Source organism: Pristis pectinata, chromosome 30, assembly GCF_009764475.1.
Source record: "Pristis pectinata isolate sPriPec2 chromosome 30, sPriPec2.1.pri, whole genome shotgun sequence".
Classification (NCBI taxonomy): domain Eukaryota; kingdom Metazoa; phylum Chordata; class Chondrichthyes; order Rhinopristiformes; family Pristidae; genus Pristis; species Pristis pectinata.
The window spans coordinates 25,157,734-25,175,261 of NC_067434.1; the positions used below are offsets into that span (position 1 = coordinate 25,157,734).

Here is a 17,528-nt window from a genome sequence, read left to right on the forward strand (position 1 = left end):
AAATAAGATCTCCTCTCATTTTTCTAAACTCTGGTGAAAACACATCTAAAATCTAGTAAGCCTTCCTCCACGTAGGAATGGAGTGATTCATTTATTGAGGAGCTTAGAATGGAATTGAACATTGTGCAATTGTCAGCAATTTTGGACTGCGGATGCCGGAATCTGGAGCAAAAAAAAGCAAACTGCTGGAGGAACTCAGTGGGTCAGGCAGCATCTGTGAGGGGGGAGGGAATAGAACTGATGGATGGTCTCAACCTGAAACATCAACTATCCCCTTCCCTCCACAGTTGCTGCCCGACCCGCTGAGTTCCTCCAGCAGTTTGTCTTTTGTCGGCAATCTTCCCTACTTCTGAACGTATGAATAAAGCTCATTGAGCTCCTGTAGTGATGTCCTTGAGCTGGGATGATTGACCTGAGAGCTGAGTAAGGAATATAGTAGACCACTCAACATAGCCCTAACCCAACACATATTCGGATTGTGAACCGTGGTCCTTGCTAATCTACTAAATGAGGAAATTTGTCCACAGAAACAGAATATATCCCACCATCCTTTAACCCTCAATTAAATCACCCATAAACTCTGCCCTTGAGCCCAGCTCAGAGGGTAAGATCCTTTCACGTGGAAGTTAATTTTGTGGCTTTTTCACCTTGTCAGCCTGACCCTCAAGAAGCCTCCGACCCCCTTCTCTGTCCACCTGCAGCTTATTCTGAATGAATCCATTGTTTCTGCCTTTACTACCCTATCAGGAAGACCATCGTACAAATCAGCCATTGTGGAACTACTGTTTCAATCCTCAAGCTGCCTTTTAGATTTTACATCCAAGTCCTGCAGTCATGTTTAATTTGGTGGTTACCTAAACCAAAGCGGCAGCTTTAAAGGGATTGGATTCTGTTGCATGGAGGTAGTCATGGATCGTGTGATGGACCAGCTAATGCCCAGCACTCAAGGATAGTGAGGGAAAGGTGAGTGTTATCCACCTCTGCTCCCCACTCATAAGACCATAAGACTTAGGAGCAGAATTTGGCCATTCGGCCCATTGAGTCTGCTCTACCATTCGATCATGGCTGATTTATTTTACCCTCTCAGCCCCATTTTCCTCCCACTGCCCCAACGCTCCTACGTGCATTTAGCTGTTGTGGGAAAAGCCACATTTCTCTCCCACAAGATACACAAGTAAAAAGGAGCAGGAGTAGACCACTCGGCCCCTCAAACCAGCCCTACCATTCAATGTGATCATGACTGATCTGCCCCAAGCCTCATTTTCCTACACTAACCATTAGTATTCAGAATTGATCGATTTCTATTTTGAATGAATTCAGTAACTGAGCCCCCATGTCCTTCTGGGATTGAGAATTCCAAAGATTCACCGCCTTTTGAGTGAAGAAATTTCCACTTCCCCATAGCCCTCCATCCCCGATCTTTCAATCTATCTCCACGTTAAGAATTCCAGAGGTTCACCACCCTCTGCCAGAAGAAATTCCAAAGCACTTCGGTTTTAAATGACAGGTCCCTGCGACGTAACCATGCCCCCTTGTTCAAGGTTGTCGGTGAATGAGAGACTCCACTACTGCCCCCAGATCTCTTCATTCTCAGCCACCAGACTGGGCTGCTCTAGGCTGCCTCCCACATTCACAGATGGAAAGTAAATCATCTCACTCTTTAGGTCTGAGATTCATGTTTTAAATGTCAACCGGTCAGACCTCGTATTTATGATTCATTTGATCCCAAGTGTCGGAGAACAGTTAATAGTGAAAAATGGGTGATGCCAGAGTCTCACAGTTCAGTTTTACCCTTCAACACTCCAGCTTTGGAAGCAGGAGGTAAACTATCTTATCCGTAGACGTAATTAGGGCTGACTGCATGACTGCCCTGTGCTGATCTGTCTCTTTAAACTGGATTGTCTCTGCGTCTGATCGAGTTCTCTTATATACTATACATATTGCTCACAACATAGAGAGGCCATTCAGTCAACCGAGTCTATGCCAGCTCTCAGGGAATCCATCAGTCCCAGTATAGTTAGAGTACTTTCCTCCGCTGTTTAGTATAACAGTACCCTGCAGTAATGTGTCCAGTATGCGTTGGTAGCCCACATTTCCACTCTGCTTTTGCAAACCAGAAAAGGTGGTGCCCTTGCAGAGAAAGAGAGCAACATGAAGTGTGCAGTGTCAGCGAGCGCTCCACACAGCCCAGCCCCAAAAACACCAACAGGATGGTTGCCCAGTAAGCACAAAACTAAACTCTGCAAAGTCTGAATTAAAATGCAAAATAACTTCTGAATAAAAGTAGAAGATGCTGGAAATACTCGGAAGGCTGGGCAGCATCTGCAGAGTGGGAAACAGAGTTAATAATGAAGGTCCAGTTATTTTGGGGGCTGAAATGACTAAAAACACTCCCCAATCCTCTCTAAATCATATCCATGGGAATTAGACAGAAACCCACAGCTTCCTCAATGAGTGGTCCTGTGACTAACACTATTCCCCCAAAAACAGAAGATTTTCAGCTAAAGGCGCACTCTAGTGCCGAGCACGTGGTGCATTAAGTGCTGGCGCAGATTATGTGGGGGAGCTACACCCTCGGAAGTGCCTCCCTTCCAATAAAGCCCAATTTGCCCCATCTGGTAGAAGATCCCATGGGCACGATGTGAAGTGGAGCTGGGGAGCTTCGTCTGGTGAATCCATGAATATTTATCCCTCAACTGATGAATAAATGTTCTGGCCAGCTGTTTAATTCTGTGTGAGGGAAATGATTTCAGATTAATAGGTTGTTCCCCTGCATGTGGACAATGACTACATTTGAAGAACTGCATATCTCTGGCTGGTTAGGATGTCTGGAATGTCCAGTGCTTCTGAGAGATCTTCCTTTTTCCTTAACCGTGGCTTTCCCTCCACTATAGTTGACAGGGCTCTCAAACACATCTACTTTACTTCCTGCATTTCTGCTCCCATCCCCTCTCGATGTATCCCACAAAGAGGCAGGCAAAAGTGCGGCCCATATGTACATTCCCAAAGCTGTACTTCTGATTTGGGGAAAGTGAGTGGTTTGGTATTGGATTTGAATTGTTCTTTTATTGTCAGGTGTATCGAAATACAGTAGAAGACTTTTGTTCGTGTACCGTTTAGGTAGGTCATGCCGTACGAAAGTACTTCGAGGTAGTAAAAAGAAAACAGAATGCAGAATATAGTGTTGCAGCTACAGAGAAAGTGTAGACAAATAAAGTGCAAGGGCCATGACGAGGTGGATTGGGAGGTCGAGAGTTCATCTTTATCGTATGAGAGGTCTGTTCAAGAGTCTGAAAACAGAGAAATAGAAGTTGTCCTTGAGTATGGTGGAACGTGCTTTCAAGCTTTTATATCTTCTGCCCAGCAGGAGAGGGGAGAAGGGAGAATGACCAGGGTGGGAGGGGTCCTTGATTATGTTGCTTTCGCAAGGCAGTGGGAAGTGTAGACGGAGTCAACGGAGGGGAGGCTGGATTGCGTGATGGACTGGGCTGCGTCCACAACTCTCTGCAATTTCTTGCGGTCTTGGGCAGAGCAGTTGAAGGAGAAGTTGCTGAATTTCAGAATAAGTTCAGCCAGGCAATGATTGATTGGGCCTTTGTTCAAGGAAAAGTGAAGGGCTCTCAGACAATCCTGGTGTGGGACAGAAGTCTAGAGGGATTGAACATCCATGGTGAAACTGAATGAGTTCTGTGGAATAAGAATTTGTCTGCTTTGGTGATGTTGGTTGAAAGATAATACACCAGGGAAAATGCCCATGCCATAGGCATTCATATCGAGTGGAGAGGTCAGTTTGAGCTTTGGTTTAATGCCTCATATGAAAGCATCAGTCTAGCAGTTTATCCTGGAGAGCGATACACAAGAGGCGTTTCTACTGACATGTGATAAATTGTGCAAATCTCTTAAATGCTTCTGTCATTGTAAATTGTTCTGAATTTATATAGAGTAGCGGATGCATAATGCTCCCAATTTAGATAAGGCAGTTGGTTACGCCCACTGAGCATGGATCTGTCTTTCTTGTAGCTCAGTTGATTGCATTCTCACCTCTGAATCGAAAGTTACAGAGGCTGGTTTTTCAGCTGGTCTGATCTTGTCTGTGTTAACTGCAGAAGCTCAGCCAGGCTGCATGAACTTGTAGCATTGGCAGCCATGTGAACATGCAGAAGTATTCAGAAGAAATCTACTCCATGTGGACAGCAACACCCACAGGAGTCAGACTCTATAATCCAGGCTCTCACTTCAGCACAGTGGTCAGAAAGAACTGCAAAGGTGCAGCTGATTGAACCGGGTCAAGGATCCATGGGTTTAAGTTAAAACAGAGCAGGTTTCTGAGTTAACATTTCTCCTTGTCCAACAGTACAAAAGGTATTTGAGTGTGTGATCATCACGTGATTCCTTGGAGACACAAGAGACAGCAGATGCTGGAATCTGGAGCAAAAAACAAACTGCTGCTGGAACTCAGTGGGTCAGGCAGCATCTGTGGAGGCAGAGGGGTGGTTAAAATTTTCAGTGGAGACCCTGAAACTGGAGTCATGGAATCCATCTGATCGCCAATTACATAGTTGTTGTAAAGATAGTTGTCACAGCATTGTGACTTTGGTGCATTCTCAGATCATAGAATCGTAAGGCACAGAAACAGACTCTTTCAGACCACCGTGTCCATGCCGACCGTGAGGTCTGTCTACACTAGTCCCATTTACCTGCATTAGGCCCATATCCCTCTACTCCTTTCCTATTCAAGTACCTGTCCAAATACCCTTTAAATGTTGTAATTGTATCTGCCTCCACCACCTCCTCTGGTAGCTCGTTCCAGATCACCACTACCCTCTCACCCCTCAGGTTTCCTTTAAATTCCTCTCACCTTAAACCTGTGCCCTCTAGTTCTAGACTCCCCTATCCTGGGAAATAGATTCTGACTACCTATCCTCTCTATGCCCCTCTTAATTTAGAAAACCTCAATAAGGTCTCCCCTCAGTCCCCTACGTTCCAGTGAGAACAAAGCCAGCCTGTCCAATCTCTCCTTATACCTCCAGTCCTCCGTTCCAGACAACATCCTGGTGAGTCTCTTCTTCACTCTTTCTATTGCTACCACATCCTTCCTGTAGTTTGGCGATCAGAACTGTACACAATACTCCAAATGCAGTCTAACCAATGTTTTTACAGCTACAACATGACTCTTGTACTCAATGCCTTGGCCTACAAAGGCAAGCCTACAAAATGCCTTCTTCACTAAGTTGTCTATCTGTGTCGCCACTTTCAGCTACGGATTTGCATCCCAAGGTCTCTCTGTGCATCAACGTTCCCAAGGTCCCTGCCATTTACTCTATTTCCTAACAGTATTTGACCCACTTGTCTGGATTAAATTTTATCTGCCATTGCTCTGGCCAAATTTCCAGTTGATCTACATCCCGTTGTATCCTCAGATAACCTTCTTTGCTATCAAGGACTCCAGAAACAGGACCCTGAACCCACCCCGAAACAGCATCCCTGACCCCCGAACCACACCCCAATACAGGACCTCAATACCTGAACCCCACCCTCCGCATCAGAAACAACTCTGCCTGACCCCCACCCTCAACAACCAAGATACCGACCCCTGAGCCCCACCTTCCACAACAGGACCCACTCCCCCTTGTACCCTCCACGTATCCCTCAATCAATCAATACTGAATCTGGTTATTATCACATTGTGGGGTCTGTCTACACACCCCATTGGCTGCAGTGTTTCAACAGTACATTCAAAAGTACTCCATTGGTTGTATAATGCATTTGACATCTCAAGGTTGTGGTTAGGTGTTACATAAACGTTGGTCTTCTTTGTGCAAAGTCCTGTACAGAGGAAGACCGCAGTATGCTCAGGAACGTGGGACTGGTAATCTGCAATATATTCGTGAGTGTCGCTGCCCAGGATTTCTGCTCTCGGTTCTTGCTGAACAGAGTTTGCCGTGTAAATGGTGTCCCTCCCTCAGGGTGGTAAAAACATAAGTGAAAGTAATAAATGATACAATTCAATCCAATTTGATTATGATTTAAATAATTGAAGAGATTTGCTCATGGAAACTGGATCATAATAGAACTGAATTGATTTTCTTCCCCTTGATCTTCTCCTGGGCTGTTCCCCAGAATTTTACATGCCAATCACTACATCTCTCTCACCAGCAGCCGTGCCTGACCTGACATACTCCTGGAACAGGCAATAAGCAACGGATCAGGCGTGTTCCTCATGCGGCACTTCCACACCGCCTCAAAGGACTGACTACTCTTTCATTTCTTCTCCTCCAGTTGCTGGTGGCGGGGTAACGTTCTATGTCACAGTCAAATACTCATCTCTGTTGCTGATAACAGTATTTTCTTTGGTTCTAGGGAAGGCAGGTTTACGGATCACACCGTCACACTGCCTAACAAGACACTTCAAGCTGGCCGACAAGTTTCTCCTTTCACAAAACCACATTCACAACTACACATCCTAAAGAACTGCTTGATGGAGCTTTTTTGGATTGAATAATGTATATATCATGAAACAAGCATGTGGTCTGTACAAAGAGGTAAAGTGTGGATAGAAGATAAAACAGCCAGGGATTGATTAATTCTGGGGAAGTAAGTCTTCAAAACCATCCACAGTCAAGTCAATGTTTTGTGTTGACTCCTTTGTCTGGATGAATCGCATCTTCTGTTTCATTTCGGTCCTCGTTGTTAAGAAAACAGGTGGAGGGAATGTGATGAGGATGTTGGGGCTCTGTGATGGAACGTGGATGGATTGAGTGACTGGGTGTAGACTGGAGTTTAATGTGGGGAAGTGTGAGGTCGTGCATTTCGGTGAGGGGAATCAAAAGGTGATTATTATCTAAGATATTTATTTATTAGTCACATGTACATCGAAACACAGTGAAATGTGTCTTCTTGCGTTACTGAGAATGTGCTAAATGGAGAGAGACGGCAAGTGAGTGGTTCAGAGGGATCGGGGTGTTCTGGTGCATGAATCACAAAAAGCTGGCAGGCAGGTCCAACACGTAGTTAAGACAAACAGCATTTTGACCTTCATTGCAAAGGGGTTAGAGCTTTAAAAAAGGGAGGTTTTGTTGCAACTGTACAGGGTGTTGGTGAGGCCTCACCTGGAATACTGCACACACTTTTGGTCCCTTAGCTAAAATAAAAAAGATTTAGTAACTTTGGAGGCAGTCCAAAGGAGATTCACCAGGCTCAATCCTGGGATGAGACAGTTGTCCTACCAAGAGAGACTAAGTCGTTTGGACCTGTGTTCCTTGGAGTTTAAAAGAACAAGGGTTGACCTTATTCAATCCCAAGGAGGATTGACAGGGTAGATGTTGAGATGTTTCCACATGGGAGGGTCATGAACAAAGGGACATAACCGCAATGGGCCAGTCATTTAAAATTGAGCTACATAGAAATTTCTTCTCACAGAGGATGGTGAATCTCTGGAATTCTCTGCCCCCAAGGGTGGTGGAGGCCGGATCATTAGATATAGTTAAGGTGGAGGTAGATAAATATTTGAAAGGTTGAGGAAGTGAGGGTTATGGGGAACTGGCACAGAAGAGTAGTTGAGGCCAGCATAGATCAGTCATGATGATATTGAATGGCTGGGCAGGCTTGAGGGAGCTGGTGGCCAACTCCTGCTCCTGTTTTCATGTGTTCCTGAGTTTGAGTTTTGCTTGAATCCAGGTTGCCCAAACCCTGGGCTAATCCTGCCCCCACCACCCCTGCCCTCTCCCCGCCACTCCACGTATTACTTCCTGAACCAGGACAAACCTTCATTCAGCCAGCAAGGTATGTGGCACCTTGAATCCAGCCACGCCTGTTTACAGGATGGAGATGGGCGCGGCGTGGAATGGTGAGTGTTGATCGGTTGCTACTCATTGGTTGGTACCTCCTTAATTACCAACTCAGTCTTTTCTTTTGACTTCCTCTCACGTGGATCTACCTCAGGGCCTGAAGCCTCGGCTCAGTGGAGGGGAGAATGACTCTGGCCACTATGGATAACATCTTAAATACGAACATGAAAGTTTCCTTGTGGTGGTCATTTCAGTGAAATTATAAAACATGAACAAAATGAGACCACCAGTGAAGACTTGTTCCCAGATTTTATGATGGCATTTCACAGTAACCAGAATAGTTTGTTTCATGTCCCAACAATGATGTCCCTGCTTTTTCATTTTGCCATTTTGCGGTCTCAGAACCTTATCACAGTCAATTGCTTCATCCATTTATCAGCTGGGCTCCTTAATCTATCTAAGGGCTTCCTCGTTTGACCAGTCTTCCTCCAGTTTGTTGTAGGGTCCTTTCATTCCACCAAATCTCTCCAAAGGACCCCTCAGCAAACCTGCCAACTTTCCTGGTCTCTTCCTCTGCATTTCTTCCAGCCAAGTGCCACCATTAATTTGAAGATAGCAGTTTTATGTTTGTACTTTCAAGTAACATACACATTTGTGCAGCCATCGGGTACTGCCTGCACTCTGTTCTAGCCCACATAGAGCCTTTGCTGTTTCTGCACCAGTTACTCTTTGATCCATGACACTGGTTGGCATGGCTTCAATTTCTGGGCACTGGACCCAGAGCTTTGCTGAAATTATACAACTCTTTAACAACACAAGCTTTGCCTCACTCATTCACTAATACTAATTTATCTTCGATCAGTCCTCTTAACCTGCATGATGGGTCTTTGCCTTTCACCGTGGATTCTCAATTAATAAAACAGATGCTACACCACAGATGCTACAAATAGCAGCAATGAAATCATCTTCTCTGTCTGGATCGAACATATCACTTTTTCCAACCCTCGGTGAATCAGATCTGCTCGTTCATTTTGTTAGCTCAAGGACACAATTTAGGACTTTCTCTTACGTGATCCGAGGATCTGAGACACCCGGAGTTTGAGAGCTTCCTGATCTTTTTTTTGAATAATCTAGCCAGGCCTTGTCTGAGCTCCTGGGGAATGGATTTGAATTTTTTTTACTGAATAACAGTTGGAGATCTCTCCCTCTGAAATACTCAGTAACCTAATCCACTCTATTAGAAGAAAATTAATGTATGTAAAATGTCTGCCTTAAATCAGGTACTTTCCGAATTCAACGTGTTCAATGTGATTAATCATTTTAGTCACACAACTTGCATTTGTACAACACCTCCTATCTCCCAATGTGCTTAACTGGGTGCAATCAGATCCATTTTGATGCCCTTTGTTGGTCAAGCTGTGTGAATATGTGACGTCTGGTTTGCACACATCCTGTGCATTAACATCAGCCAACAAACCAGTGGATTCCTTGCTGCCTTTGCCAAATGATACGGATGTCTGCAAACCCTTCCTGCCCTACAGTGTTCAGCACTGTATCTCAAAGGCCCTTATACCCTTCTGAGTGTGACTGTTTATCCAGTGTTAATGCAAAACAATTCTTAACACATTTTATTTTACAGAAAAATGCAGATCAACTTGGTGTCAATTTTCAATCTTGATAATTGTGTAAAAACAATAAGGTGGATTCAACTGCAAAAAATGAGCTGCTGGAGGAACTCAGTGGGTCAGTCAGCATCTGTGGAAGGAAATGGACAGTTGACATTTCAGGTCGAGATCCCTCAGCTGTCTGCTGCCTCTCCCAATTTTTAGAGAAATCGGTGGATTTGAAAATCCAAAGCTGAGGACAACAGACAGCTGAATCACTATTGCTGAAAGTCAAATACCCTCTCATAACTTTCTATTTGTGGGACTTCAGCATCAGCCTTGGTTAGCTGGTGACTGTCCCCTCTGAGCCTGAAAGATTCAAGCCCGAGTGTGGGAACTCTCCAACATGATGAGTGCACTAAGGCACCGTTAAATGTGATGGTTTCGGATGGGTTGATCAACTGAAGCTCTAACGGCTCAAGTCCACACTTTATGAAAGATGAAGACGTTCTCTCAGTTTCTAGCCATCAATACGCCATCAAACACACTTTAAAAGCAAGTAACGTTCTTGGTGAGATTAGGCTGACTGTTAAAGTGACTGAGATATTGCTTCTTTGCAGTACTGTCCATTTCAAAAGTAATTTGTGTGCAAGTCACTTTGAATCTTAATAGAGGAGCTCTGAGGTGTGATGTAAACATGTTCCTTCTTCTGGTTACTACTTGATCAGCAAGTCATACAAGTCCACCATGTCAACCACCAACTACCAACCTATACCAATCCCAGTTACCTTAATTTGGTCCATAGCCTTCTATGCCTTGTAGACTCAAGTAATAATATAAATAATTCTTAAATGTTGGCTCTGCCTCCACCAACAAACCAGACAGTGCATCCAGATTCCAAACAACCCTTGGATGAAACAATTATTTCTTGGGTCCCCTCTAAACCTACCTCAACCCTATCTCCTCTGGTTATAGACTCCAACCCCATCACCACCACTTGAGAGAACACCCTTTCAGCATCAACCCTATCAATCCCTCTCAGAATCTCTCTCACTGAGAGCATCCCTCATTCTTCCTCATTCCAGTATATGTCAGCCAGTCTTTCCAAATCCCTCCTCTGAGGACCGCTGTCCATTGAGACAGGCTTCAATATATTCAGACTGAGACAGTATCTAGTTGAATTGAATAACTAGGGATTTATCTAAGGCATTAAACTAAATAGTGTTATGGGGGGGGGGGGCGAGGTGTGTGTTCTGGTGAAGGGACATTTAGAAAGAGAGGGGACAAAATGACAGTGCATTGTAATGATACCCAGAGTCTGCCAGCAAGGAACATCACCGACAAACGTAAGAATGGACCTCCATCAGAGCAGGAAAAATTGGTACAAAGTCAAGACTGAAGGCTCTTTATCTGAAGGCATGGAGTGTTAAGAAAAGTTTAGATGAATGATTGTTGAAGTATGCAAGGCACTGAGACATCTTAACAGAGTGAATGTGGAGAGATTATTTCCTTTTGTGGCAGAACCTAGAACTTGGGGATCATTGTTTAAAAATAATGAAGAGATGGGGTGATTTTTGTTTCTTTCAGAGAGATGCACCTTTGGAACTCTCATCCTGAAAGAGTGGTGGAGGTAGAGTCTTTGAATATTTTTAAGGCAGAGGTTGATACTTGATAAGCTGTGGGTACACAGAAGTGCGAGGTGAGGTTATAATCAGGTCAGCTGCGAATGTTGAACGGCAGGGCAGGCTACTCTGACTCCTAATTCATATGTTTGTATTAATAACAAGGTGGGTGAATTAATAGCAGAAATAGAAATAAATGGGTCAAATCTAAGAGTGATGGCATGGTTGCAGAGGCTGGGAATTAAAGTTGCCAGAGCAATTGAGAAGAGATTGGCACAATGATAGGCAAAGGTAGTCACTGAGGCATGGTTGCAGAGGCTGGGAATTAAAGTTGCCAGAGCAATTGAGAAGAGATTGGCACAATGATAGGCAAAGGTAGTCCTGATAGTAAAGAACAGAATGAAGGCAGAGGGAAGGAGAGATCTGGGCTCAGAGACAGCAATAGGTACGGACCATTCTTTGAGTTGTATTTGGCAAGAGATGACAGTAATGTAAGGCAGAGTATAAATTGGGAAATTAGGGAAGCACATTATAACGGTGATGCAGTAATCAGGGAATGTGGGATTAGTGCAGGAAAATGGTGATGAGATAAAAGATCAGTCACGATGGTATTGAACAGCACAGCGGGTTTGAGAGGCTGACTAGCTGCATCCTGCTTCGACCTCTGTTTTGTTCTGCATCTTGACGTCCTGCATCTCGTGAGCCAACCGCCCAGATCTCTCAAGACGACAACGTTGACTGATTTCTCACCATTTCTCTGGAAAAAAATCTTTTTCTCTTCTTCCAGTGAAGTGAGTAACATTATGAAATCCACCCAACTGCAAATTCACAACATTGCTTCATCCTCCCAAGAAATCCACACCAGTGATACAGACAGAATTTTAATTCACAGCATGCTAGTACAAGGCATGCTCAGAGTCTGCACTGTGAATTAAAAGCTCACATTTTTATATGCTCAGCAACCACAGATTTCTTAGGAGCTTGCAGCAATGTTGTGAGTTTGTATATGGCTCTAATTGTAAATTGCTGTTTGCTGGAAGGTTTATGTAACTCTCCCTCCTTTCCTGATTAGGACTTTCTGGAATCTTGGGAATTTTGGAAGATAACCAATGCAGTCTCCCCATTTAGAACCATGCTTGTAGAAGCTTTACAATTGGCTTCATATTCCTCACTCATGTTCTGCTTTTTCCCTCTGTCAACTTTTTGTCATGGTTTAGAACTTTAGTCTCTAAAGTTCTCCCATTCCTCAATCATCCTTCTGTACTTTGCAATGTTTTGAACCTTTTCTTTCAATCTAACTCCACCTTTCTTTTGTTAGCCACAGATGGATCACTGTTCCCATAGATTCTTTATTTCTCAATGGAGTGTATATTCACTCAGAATTATGAAATACTTGTACCTGTTGGGGAAGATCAAAGGCTGAGGCTCCAGCGTCACCATCTCCTGGGTCCCTGTACCTGCCCGCATTGCATTCACGTCCTTCTGCTCCTGGCTACTGGCCAACCTCAGCGTGATTGTTCCTGGATCAAAGTGTCCAGATAACATTCTCCCTTCCTGATGAATCATATTGTTTGCACTTTGAGTGTGCTATATACCAGCATGCTGGGAATTAAAAGCTCATATTTTTATATGCTCAGCAACCATTCCTGTCCGTATCACTGGTGTGGATTTCTTTGGGGGATGAAGCAATGTTGTGAATATGTACATGGCTCTAATTGTAAGCTGCTGTTTGCTGGAAGATTTATGTAACTTGGAAACACCAGTCTTTGTTGAGTGATATCAACAGTAACTAGTGAGGAGAGCCTCAGTTCTACATGTAAAAAACAAATTGCAATATTGTTCCAGTTCCTATTTCTGTGCTTGTTTTTGAAGCTAAATGAGGCAGCAGTTGAGTGAAATAATTCCAGATGGGATTTAGTGTTCCCTTCAGTCTTTCCTTGGGGCAGTGGAAAGAATACCCACCATAATCACTCCATAAAAGGTGCCAATTCAACCACCTTTCATCTCTAGTCCCCCAACAGCAAATAGACAAGCCCTTGAAATCCACTGCAGGGACAATATTGGCAATGATCACTGTAAAACAGACTGTTGTGCTCCTCAGTATTTTATTGCAGAATTCACACCACAATTTAAGTACGTCAAAGGCAGCATTGCCAAAAGTCAGGAGCCACACTGCTGTTTGCCAAAATACAAACTTAGCAAAGGCTGGGGGTGTTTAATTGATGTTTGAGGGAAGAACTGTTGAGCAGGAACACACCCACATGCTGCTAACAGAGCCTGATTCAAGGTGATCCAGCCAGAAGTACACAAGAAGCAGGAGCAGGAGTTGAGCATTCGGCCCCTTCAGCTGCTGTGCTGTTCCATAAGATCATGGCTGATCTTGGTCTCTGCTCCACTTTCCTGCCTGATCCCCAGAACTCTCCATTCTTCAATGGTACAAAAATCTGTCAATCTCGTCTTCGACTATGTTCATCGATGGCCTCCACAACTTCTCAGAGTATAGATTTACAGAGATTTACAACCCTCTGAGAGAAGAAATTCTTCTTCATTTCTGTCTTAAGTGGGCGACCACTTTTATTCTAAAACTATGCTCCCGGTTGTAGATTTGACCCCCACAAGAGTAAACCTTCTCTCAGTATCTCCCCTGTCATGCTCTCTCAGAATATTATTGAATTAGAACATGGCTCAGGAGGTCACCAATCCCCTGAGTCAGAAGATGGTGGGTTTAAGATCCACTACAGAAACTTCAAAATGAAATTGTTCTGGGAGCCAGTGCAGTTCAGGGGGACATGAACCATCAGAGGCACCAGGGATGTGAAAGATCCCACAATTTTTGCTGGATAGCTTGGTTTTAACTTTTTTTTGTTTCTGCCTCTAACTGCAGGAATTTAAAGTAAATGTTACTTTGACTCTTTGGTTTCTACCTTATCACACACACTCAGCTTCACCCCTCACCCTCCCTGCAATGTAATACTCACTTCTATTCTCCGTTCTCCAGCTCTGATGAAGGTCTATTGACCTAAAACTTTGACTGTTTCATGGATGGTCCCTCACCTGCTGAATACTTTCAGCATTTTTTTGTCTTTGGAACCCTCTGAAGTGTTCTGATTAAGACTTACTCCTAATCAACATGCTTAATTATTCATTTATCTCATTAATTATTCAATTATCTCGTTAACTGTGGAATCTTGCCATGCACGCGTTGATTGACGTTTATCCCTCTACATTACACCAGCGATTACACATCGAAAGCAGTTAATGGCTGTGAGTGCTTTGTGAGCTCATGAGAGGTTCTATGGAAATCAAAGCCTGTTTGTTCTTCAATGACTATTTATAACTGTCTGACTGGTTCAGCAGATGAAACCATGACAACCATGCCCTCCCTTCTCTCCTCACTGAGGTGGTGTGAGCGCAGAACCAAAGGCGCTTAGTCTACAGCTGCTCACGCAGTCTGTGTTTCAAGCCTCCTCTGGATTGTAACTGGCTTTGAAATGATGCCCTAATACCATTGATAACCCATTCACAGGCACAGGATTATCGCTGGTGAATTAACCAGCAGGAACACCTCACTTCAGTTAGTTTCAGTTTTTGCATCAGTGAGACCAGCAACACCAATTTTTTTCTTATTCATTTCCTGGCTGTGAACCATACTGGGAATGCCAGCGTTTATTGTCCATCCTTGACTTCCTGAACTGAGAAAGTTAAGAGTCATAAGTGGGTATGGAGTCACATATAGGCAGACTGGGTCCCTTCCCTGAACGACATTACTGGGCCAATGACTTTTTTACAACCATCGGGTCATTTCAGGGGCAGCACTACTGAGAGCAGTTATTTATTTAATTCTACATAATTACTTGATAATATATATATTAATATCTTTATTAGTCACATGTATATAGAAACACACACCTTTTGCGTAGAGTGTTCTGGGGGCAGCCCACAAGTGTCGCATGCTTCTGGCGCCAACATAGCATGCCCACAACTTCCTAACCTGTACGTCTGGAATGTGGGAGGAAACCGGAGCACCCGGAGGAAACCCATGCAGACACAGGGAGAACGTACAAACTCCTCACAGACAGCAGCTGGAATTGAACCTGGGTCACTGGCGCTGTAATAGCGTTACACCACACTACCACGCCTGCCCTAAGTTGAGCTTAAATATCCCAGCTGTCTTGGTGGGATTTGAGCTCATGTTTCTGGATCAGTTGTCCAGTCCTCTGGGTGCTGGCCCTATATTTTAATCACTATGCTACTGCACCTGGAATTTTAAAAACACTGACCCAGGCAGCACGTATATTCCTCAATTTGAAGTGTGCACTGTGCCGGGTGAGAATGCAGCAAACCAACTGTGCCCACTTATGTCACTGCAGGCAAGGTGGGATTGCACTGGAGACGGGGCAGAGGAGGTTTATGACAAATTGCCAAGACTGTAAATCTGAGAAAAGATTGGACAGACTGGGATTGTTTTAGCTGGAATAGAGAAGGATGAGAGAAGACATAATTGAGCTGTGTAATGTTGTGAGGGGTCCAGATGGAATAAATGGGCCTTGGCAGAGAAATCAAAAACATGGGGCAGAAGTATAAAGTAATCAATGCAAAGATTAGATGGGAAATGGTAGAAAAATAATCACTTAGAGGGTGGTAAAAATCTGGAACTCACTGCCTGACAGAACGGTAGAGACCCTCATCGTATTTTAAAGGAACTTGGGGATGCATACTTAAAGAGCTGTGATCTGCAGGGCTACACATCCGGTGCTGGTGGTGGGATTAAGTGGTTCACTCTTTTTAAACCAGTACTAACTCAGTAGAATGAGTGGCTTACTGTATTGGATTGTGAGTCTGCGATGGTTGTGGCAATTAAAGGGAGATAATTCAGCAAGCTGAATCCCACTATTGATTGTTAATAATTAGTTGTTCAACCTACTTCAATTTAAACTGTAAAAGTGAGTGAAAAAAAACAGGCTTGCATTTTTACAGGACCTTTCACAATCTCAGAGCCTCCCTAGACTCTGCACAGCCATTGAAGTGTGGTTGCTGTTGTAATGTGGGAGGCATTCAAAAAAGTTGCAAAAAAATTCCATCCTTCTCTCAATTGTAATTGGTGAAGTCAGTGACATGAAATAAGTTGTTTAACAACTTGGTTGCTTGTACCCTGATTTGAATAAATACAATAGCTGTGTATTAAATCAATTGACCAAAGGCCAGCATGATTATCAGAGGAATGAGACAGTCAATCAGAGATGTAACATCCAGAGAAATAGTTCAAGGAGGTTGGCCATCAGGAAAAGTTTGTAACGAAGGTAACCCTTTATGTACAAATACTCAGGGAGACTGGAAAAGAGAACAAGCAGCTGTCTGGAATAAGCTCATGGGATAATCTTGGATGGCAGGATGGAAATTTGACATCAGTATTGGAAAGGAAACAGCTAAAGTTGCCTTCAGAGAATCCTAGCGCACCTTTGTACTGGTTGTCTGATGCAGCCCAGGTGTCAGCTACCTGACTAATGGAGGAATCCGAAAGGACAAAATCCCCTGCTGATGAACCACCTTCACAAGGGTGAAATGGGTTGAAACACCATGGATAATTTGGTACCTTTTGATGAACAATGGGTATAAGTAAGATATCTCATCAATCTCGTTGGAAGACTTTGGTCTTGGTATTCGTCTTAAGCCTTTCAGTTATATAGACATTAATGGTACATTGATTCAACTTTGTGTGAACACTAGGTGGCATTAAGACAAACAAGACAAAGCCTGGACATTCTATGCTTATTTTCTGAATTCCTTAGCTTGTTAAATGCATTTTTACTCTACCTAAAAGACTTCACGTATATTTAAAGATTTTTTATTTAGACTAAGGTTTTGTAGAGCAAAGAATACGCAAACTGCAGACAAACCTGGAAGAAAGCTGTGGCCAGGATTCATGCAACTGTCCAGTTGTAGAGCTCCCATTAACAGATTCAGAATCCTGCCTGACGCTGCATGCACCAACCAGTCCGACTGCACCCGTCACTCCCTCCCTTCCCCAGCCTCCAGTGCTTGGGACACCAGTCCAGAGGAACCAGTGAGATACATTTGTAGCTGTACAGACTAGAACATAGAACAGTACAGCACAGGAACAGGCCCTTCAGCCCATGATGTCTGTGCCAAACACCATGCCAAATTAAACTAAATCTCCTGCCTGCAGTTTATCCATATCCCTCCACTCCCTGCATATTCATGCATCTTTCTAAAAGCCTCTTGAACACCACTATCGTATCTGTTCCACCACAGCAACTGGTGGCCTATTCAGGCACCCACCACTCTCTGTGTAAAATAAACTTGCCCCTCACATCTCCTTTAAACTTTCCCCCCTTCACCTGAGATGCATGTCCTCTAGTATTTGACATTTCTACCCTAGGAAAAAGATTTTGACTGCCTACCCTATCTCTGCCTCTCATGATTTTATAAACTTCTACCAGGTCTCCCCTCAGCCTCCGACGCTCCAGAGAAAACAACCCAAGTTTGTCCAACCT

At 43.8% G+C, this 17,528-nt stretch overlaps 1 protein-coding gene across 2 annotated transcripts in view; it reads left to right on the plus strand.

Moving 5' to 3' along the window:
* LOC127584607 (cardiac-enriched FHL2-interacting protein) overlaps positions 1-17,528 on the plus strand; it is a 67,717-nt gene that overhangs the window by 25,335 nt on the left and 24,854 nt on the right. The window contains exon 4 of one of the 2 annotated variants that reach the window (XM_052041393.1): positions 6,361-6,542. The exons of the other annotated variant lie outside the window; for it this stretch is intronic. The gene's annotated coding sequence lies outside the window, so the exon portion shown is untranslated. The remainder of the gene's footprint in view (positions 1-6,360; positions 6,543-17,528) is intronic. 2 annotated transcript variants of the gene reach the window in all.